Raw genomic sequence first — 7,378 nt, 5'->3', positions numbered from 1 at the left:
GCCTGGGCAGCGAGACCTCATCTCTACAATAAATAAAAAAAAATCAGCCGGGTGTGGTGGTGCATGCCTGTAATTCCGGCTACTCGGAAGGCTGAGGCGGAAGGATCGCCGGAGCCCAGCAGGTCGAGGCTGTGGTGGCCGGGAGCGGCCACTGCACTCCAGTCTGGGCGACAGAGTGAGACTCCAACTCAAAAAAAAAAAAAAAAAAAAAAGGTATAGAAGAACAATGGCAGATCTCTCTGGAGCTCCTAATAGGCCCTGAACAGTGTTGAGGAGACTTGAGGCCTTACATTCACAAGTACGAACTTAACCAGTATGAACTTAATTTTTCCAGGGTGACCAACGCAATGGCCCTGTGAAGTTATGAGTACTTATAACCTCAAATTTTGAAAACCATCTTTTCCTCGAGGTTTTATAATCAGTTATCCTCTTGGATTCTGTTGGAAAGACACCACTTAAATCTCCAACTGTCTGAGGAGGGAAAAGAAGGGGCAACTTGCCATCTGATGGATCACAGCCTGGAGACACCTGCCTCATGGCTTCTCAGTTGAGCTCAGAGCATCAACCCAGAGATCTAGACTCAAAAGACACATGTCCCCTTACTCAGAAACACCCAGCCACAGGTTTCCTGTTCTTTTAGTAATTCGTATCTCTTTCTAGAAAAATATTTCATTTTCAGATTATGATGCAGACTCCACTGAGGTTTTCCTCTAGGGGCACAAAAACTAATTTACCAAGGGAAAAATAGGATCTCATCCAAAGACTTGGAGTACTCTGATAAACTTACTGAGGTCTTTTTCATAACTGGTGAGATATGACAACAATTTTATTTTTTTGAGTCGGAGTCTCACTCTGTCAATCAGGCTGCAGTGCAGTGGCACACTCATGGCCACTGCAGCCTCAGCCTGCTGGGTTCAGGCGATCCTTCTGCCTCAGCCTTCCAGGTAGCTGGAACTACAGGGATGCGCCACCACGCCTGGCTAATTTTTTGACTTATTGTAGAGACAAGGTCTCGCCAAGTTGGCCAGGCTGGTCTCGAACTCCTGGACTCAGGCAATCCTCTCACCTCTGCCTGCCAAAGTGCTGGGATTACAGGTGACAACATTTATCTCTAATTCAAGAAAGGAGGCTAAATTGTTAGACTTTGTTACAAGATAGTGCTGCTTCTTCTAGAGCAGAAGCTGTCAAAATGGAAAACTATGGGTCCCCTCCATCAGAATTACATGGAATTATGGTTAAACAGCAGATTTTTGACACCTCCCCCACCCCTGAAGAACCACTAAATATCTGTAGGTGAGTGATCAGAACTTACAAGGGCTAACAACTAGGTTCACAAACTCATCCTATAAAAAGTGCTATATACCTCATTGCTGAATACCTCTATGGTCACCTTCAAAATGCTCCCCCTGGGAAGCTATGTACTGACTCCAGCACCTAGTCCACCCGTCAAAGCAATTTTGGAATTCTTTTTCTGGAATGGCCATCAGAGGTGTTGTCATATGACCTTGATGTCCCGAATGTCATCAAAATGTCTTCCTTTCAATATTTCCTTTTTATCTTTGGGTAAAGAACAAAATCATTGGGGGCCAGATCAGGCAAGTAGGGAGGGTGTTTCAACACTGTTATTCATTTACTGACTGAAAACTCCCTCACAGACAGTGCTGTGTGAGCTGGTGCATTGGGGTGATGCAAGAGCTCCTTTAGAACCATTTTTGCACACATCTTTCTCAAGTCAAGATTTTCAGTTAAGGTTTTCCTGTTTCTCTGTCAATGTTTATTTGGTCTACTATGTGTCTCACAGTTAGCCAATAATTCTGACACACAACTTGATGAATTTTTGCAATGATTTTTGTCAGTTCTGCTCAATACTGACTGTCCTGCCCTCTCTTCTTCAGTGATGCTTTCTTTCCCCTCAGAAAAACATTTAATCCATTGGTATACTGCCGTTTTCTTCATGGCATTATCCCCATAAACTTGGACTAACATGTCCCTGATTTTGTTTCTACTCTTGCCGAGTTTAACAAGAAATTTAATGTTTGTTCACTGCTGTAATTCATGCGCCAACATTTTTGCGATGGCACACAAAAACAATGATGAACGCCACTCAGCAAGACACCATCACATGTCGATACGAACACAGTTGTGAGACACTGACCTACCGAGGTTATGACGCTTTATCGAGTTGTTTTGTCCAATGCTGCCAACAAAGGCACACGATGGCAAGTTTGAGAACTTAATTGTCAGACCCTGCACATTTCAAATAAGCTGAGAGTCGTAATCTTATATCTCTAGACATTTGAGAATCTGTGCTTGGAGCAGTGGTTCTCAAATTTTGAGAGACCTCAGAATCATCACCTGGAAGCCTTATAAAACACAGATTCCTTGGTGGCTCAGCCTGTAATCCCGCGCCTTTGGGAGGCTGAGGTGAGTGGATTGCCTGAGCCCGCGGGTTTGAGACCCGCCTGGGCAGCGAGACCTCATGTCCACAATAAATCAAAAAATCAGCCGGGTGTGGTAGCGCATGCCTGTAATTTCGGCTACTCGGAAGGCTGAGGCGGAAGGATCGCTGGAGCACAGCAGGTCGAGGTTGCGGTGGCCGGGAGCGGCCACTGTACTCCAGTCTGGGCGACAAAGTGAGACTCCAACTCAAAACAAAACAAAACAAAACAACAACAACAACAACAAAAAACCACAAAAAAACCACAGATTCCTGGGCTCCTCCCAGTTTCTGATTCAGTAGGTCTGGGACTCGATAATTTGCATGTCTAACAAGTTCCTGGTGATACTGCCACTGCTCATCTGGAGGCTACCTTTTGAAAACCACTGGTTTAGAACAATTAAAACAATTTAATCTTGTGTCAGTCAGGTGTAACCTACTTCCCGTCCTGGGGAAGCCCTCAGGATCAGAACGTTGGAGGCAGTGGTGGTGGTGGGTTTTCTGTCTGTCGGAGAGGTGAATGTGTGGGGAAGCAGTGCAGGGCCACCCCGACCCCAGGAGCCAGGCCAGTCTATGCAGGGCCCTCAAGGGGCAAATGTGGATTGGTGTGTCTCTGTCAGATGGCCAGGCTCTGTTGGCTGATTCTTCAGACTCTCAAGACCATTTGGCTTTGGGTCTGTTCAAAACATCAAGGACAAAACATCAAGGATTGACCACATCTACAGCTTCTGATAGATTCCAGAAATAGGTGGGAGTAACCAGAAGCAGAAAGGAAGGCAAATGCAGAGGCCTCACCACTGTGGCTAACCAGAGAAAAAAGATTTCTGAAAAGCCAGCTGGGCATATTCACAGGACAATAGGTCACCATGCCTCTGGGCTGATGTTTCAGGGTCTCAGACCACAGATGCTCCCCTTCTTCCACCTACAAAGCATTTCAGGTTGTGACCTGCACAGACCATAGAGTGCTTTGCTCAGTGACAGCCCACAGGACCCTCATTCCTAGTTTCTTCCCTCCCTCTTTCCCTCCTTCCTTCCTCCCTTCCTCTCTTCCTCCCTTCCTCCCTTCTCCTCCCTCCCTCCCTCCCTCCCTCTCTCCTTTCCTTTCCTTTCCCTTCCCTTCCCTTCCTTCCTTCCTTGACACCTGCAGTTTCCAACTTGGTCACTAGAGGTCTCAGCAGGACAATGATTATCTTAGGAAGGGACCAAGAAGGACTCGAAGACGCCTGAACCCACCCTGCTCCAAGCTGGTTGACTGTTGTTCAGGAGTCTCCAGCAAAGGGAGAAGTAAGGTGAGGAGGTAGGACCCTCGCCTGCCTGTTCAGCATCCTTAGCGGGACGACAAACCGGTCTTGTGTGGCTGCCCCACGGTGCCATTTTCCTCTTCACACAGTGCCACAGTTGTCACAGGAGAAGGGATGGTAACCCCAGGGCAATGATGGCTGCCAGAAAGGTGCCTGTTGTCCCCTTCCATCATTTTCAACAGCAGCTCCCTCAGAATGACTTGGCTGATTGGTATTTTTCAATCTTACGTGCCACGCAAATGCGGCCTCAAGAGCCCCCTTGCACAAACTTTCCAGCTAGATTTGCTGCCTCTAAGCTCCCCTGCTCTGCCAAAATTCTGGAGCTGAAATCCCATCCTGGTAATACTGTCTGAGGCCATAGCTCTTTGCAGTGCTGAGTTTTGTCCAGCAGCATTAGATAGAACCTAAGCAGTACATGAGAAATTAGCCACCTCCGTGGTATTCCCCATCCTGCTGTATCCTGTCCTGCTCCTCCCACCCAGTTTTGAATCAGTGTCAGATCCACTGAAGGCTGCTGTAGACTAGATGGGGCATTTTGGAAAAAGTTGCATTTTAAGCCAAATGTGGTAGAGGAACACCCAAATGGACCAAGATGTTAAATCAAGCAATGATTCTTTGCTTTATGAAAAAGACTCATCATAAAAATGCCATGCATTTACCACGGAAGAAAGAAAGCTCTGTTAAAATGACATTGCATATTTGATTAATATCTGTATTTCCATAATTTTATGTAAAGGAAGGGTATATCTCAAAACTGTGCTGAAAGCTGGCGTGTGTGTGTTTCTATTTCTGCCTGTTGGCTTTCCAATTGTTCTCTGACGGCCGAAGAGACTTCCCTGCCCTTGCTAAGTTGGTTAGTGATACACTGAAAGGAGAAAGCGGAGCCTTATTGACCTACTGGGTTTCTTTAAGTGCCAGAGCTCAAACCAGTGGTATCCTGGGAAGAGAGACAAAGATAACAACCAGATAACCCCACACTGCAGAGATCAGCATATCTGAGTTGACAAACTGGAATTTGCCATGTCTTACTGGGGTCTGATAGGTCCCTGTAAAGGGGGTGGGCTCCTCGCTTCTCCCGTGTGCCTTCTCCTTCCTGCCCTTGTTCTTTTTCGGTTGGTAACAGAGACTCACAGGGCTCTTGTTTCTGAAGGCGGTCCTCATTCATACAGTCTGACAGTAGCTTTTTCATAATCCTTTAGTGAAAGATGAACACCGCATGAAAAACATCCCAAGGTTCATGAGCAATTTAGTCTTAGCTAAATCACATACCTTTTCGCAATCAGATATTTTCAAACTCATTTTACAGACGAGGAGCCCAAGGTCCAGAGAGGCACAGTGTCTTTGTCAAGCTCACTCAGATATTTAGTGGCACAGCCAGGATAGGAACATGAAGTCCTTTCTGGGAATGTAGGCTCCTTCACTTGTCTTCACTTCTAAAAAGCATTTCTTGAGATGCGTATGGGGGTCTCTTCCAGGGAGAAATGAACCGTGACACCACACCAATAAGACGCTTTGATGGGAAGCAGAAGATGGAGTTTTCATCCACGCTGTGCCACATCTTGGCAAGTTACTTACTTTCTTGAGGCCTTAGTCGTCTTCTATGAATTAAGGATTTGGAGCAGAGGATTCATCTTTAAGAACTCATCAGCTCTAGAACTCTGTGCTAACATGATGGGTTTGGGTCTCAAAACTGCAGGGGCTTGGGTGCACTCAGTCACCTCTCATGAGAGGCCCTCAACATAATTTTTTTTGTGTGTGACAGGGTCTCACTCTGTCGCCCAGTGGTGCAATACTAGCTCACCGCAGCCCTGACCTCCTGGACTCAGGTGATCCTTCTGGCTCAGCCTCCTGAGTAGCTGAAACTACAGGTGCATGCCACCATGCCTGGCTAATTTTTTGATTTTTTTTTTTTTTGTAGAGATCAGGACTCCCTATATTGCTCAGGCTGGTCTCAAACTCCCAGGCTCAAGAGATTCTACCACCTCGCTCCCCAAAGTGCTGGGATTACAGGCATGAGCCACTGTGTCTGGCCCAGAGCCCCTCCTTTGTTAAATTCTTGTTATCTCTGATAACTAACTTGGAAAGTTTCCTCCTAATTCTCATTCAGCACAACCTAGAAACTTTAGTGAAATTAAGAACAAGAGACAGTTCCAACCCTGAAATCACAGACACATGGTGGAAGGCTATACAGTAAGGCAGTATTGCATTTTAAATGTTTCAGATAAATTCTTAGGCACAAATACCTCCTTGCCAATTTATCCTGTAAATCTGGCTTATCCTATATTGAATCACTCAAATTGGAAATATGGAGAATCAAGAAACACCAGAAAGAACTGTGTGTGCACACATATGTGTGTGCGGACATTATGATGAAGGGCCATGGTCGTCCACATTGGGCTTAAAAGTCATGATTCTTTCTGGGTCATAGTCACGTTTCACATATTGTTTCACATATATTTGCGTGCCCATCATAGACATATCACACAGAGAAAGTGACCACTTCTCCCCTGGCCCATTGTGCCCTGTTACTTGGCACAATGGCATTTACTTTCACACAGCATCCACTCCCATGGGGCCTCCCAGAGCAATAATCCGTTCAAGGCTGGCAGCCCCAGAACACTCATAGCAAAGGCCATGGCCGCCTAGAGATGCCCCCCACGCATGGTTCTCCACTTTGGAGTAGTATGTTGCAGCAAGAGCCTGGAGTCACATGCCTAGAATCCTAAAAGCTGACAATCTGAGGGCTCCTTGTCAGAGAACAATAGCCAAATGCATCCCCCAGGACTCCCCATCTCCTTCCCGGAGAAGTGCCAGGCCGACAGCTGCAAATGCTCAGGCTCTTACTCCTGTGACAGGGATTGTGGGAGGCAGAAGCACAAATAGAAAACCAAGAAAAAAGGCATAAGATCGACGGCTTAAAAGCAGCGGTGCATGCGGCCCAAGCGCCAAGCCCAAAGCGGGAATCGGAGAACAGCGGAGAACTCATGCGGGAACCGAAGGCAGAAGTGCGCACAAAACACAGCTGGACCCACAAAGCCATGCTCACACTTACATGGTGTGGTCTCACACTACCTTAGCTTGCCTTAAGCATTTCCATCATCTGAGAGTGTGGGAGAAAAAAACAGAATAGTTAAGGTTAAAAGTTAATAAGTTAAGAGCTCACACTTTATTTTTAAAGATGAAAAATAGCATTGTCATTCCTGGCCATTCCATTCATGGTGTGCAGAGAGACAGCTGCGTGATTCACAGAGAGGGAGAGCATAGTCCTGAGAGCCGGCTTTCCTGGGTTCATACCTTGGTTCTGTCACTTGCTATCTGTGTGACCCTGGGCGAGTGTCTTATCGTCCTGTGTTTCCATTTGCTCATCTGTAAAATGGTTCTAATAGTAGCACTTACCTCATAAGGCTGTGGTGAGGCTGAAGTGAATCAACACATGTGAAATAATTAGAACAGCTCTATTTAATGCAAGGCATTATCTAAGAGTTAGGCATCATTGTTGTTTTTATTAGTTTTATCTTTGGCTTCCTCCGGCCATACCACCCTGATTAGAGGAATAAAAATGCATAGAAAGCAAGGACTCAGAGAATGTTAGATCTCCAGTAAGAAAAATCATTCAGCAGAAAAAGAAAAAGTTAAAAAT

At 46.0% G+C, this 7,378-nt stretch overlaps 1 long non-coding RNA gene across 1 annotated transcript in view; it reads right to left on the bottom strand.

The window, feature by feature from the left end:
• Positions 1-6,840, bottom strand: part of LOC110595653 — a 75,021-nt gene extending 68,181 nt beyond the window's left edge. Inside the window, exon 1 of the long non-coding RNA XR_002481969.1 lies at positions 6,791-6,840. This is a non-coding gene — a long non-coding RNA (uncharacterized LOC110595653). The remainder of the gene's footprint in view (positions 1-6,790) is intronic.
• Between the last annotated feature and the right edge of the window lie 538 nt (positions 6,841-7,378).

The sequence above is a fragment of the Carlito syrichta genome, unplaced genomic scaffold (genome assembly GCF_000164805.1).
Source record: "Carlito syrichta isolate Samal-C Ts95f unplaced genomic scaffold, Tarsius_syrichta-2.0.1 Scaffold303278, whole genome shotgun sequence".
In the NCBI taxonomy this organism is placed as follows: domain Eukaryota; kingdom Metazoa; phylum Chordata; class Mammalia; order Primates; family Tarsiidae; genus Carlito; species Carlito syrichta.
This window is presented reverse-complemented; position numbering and strand designations above follow the sequence as displayed.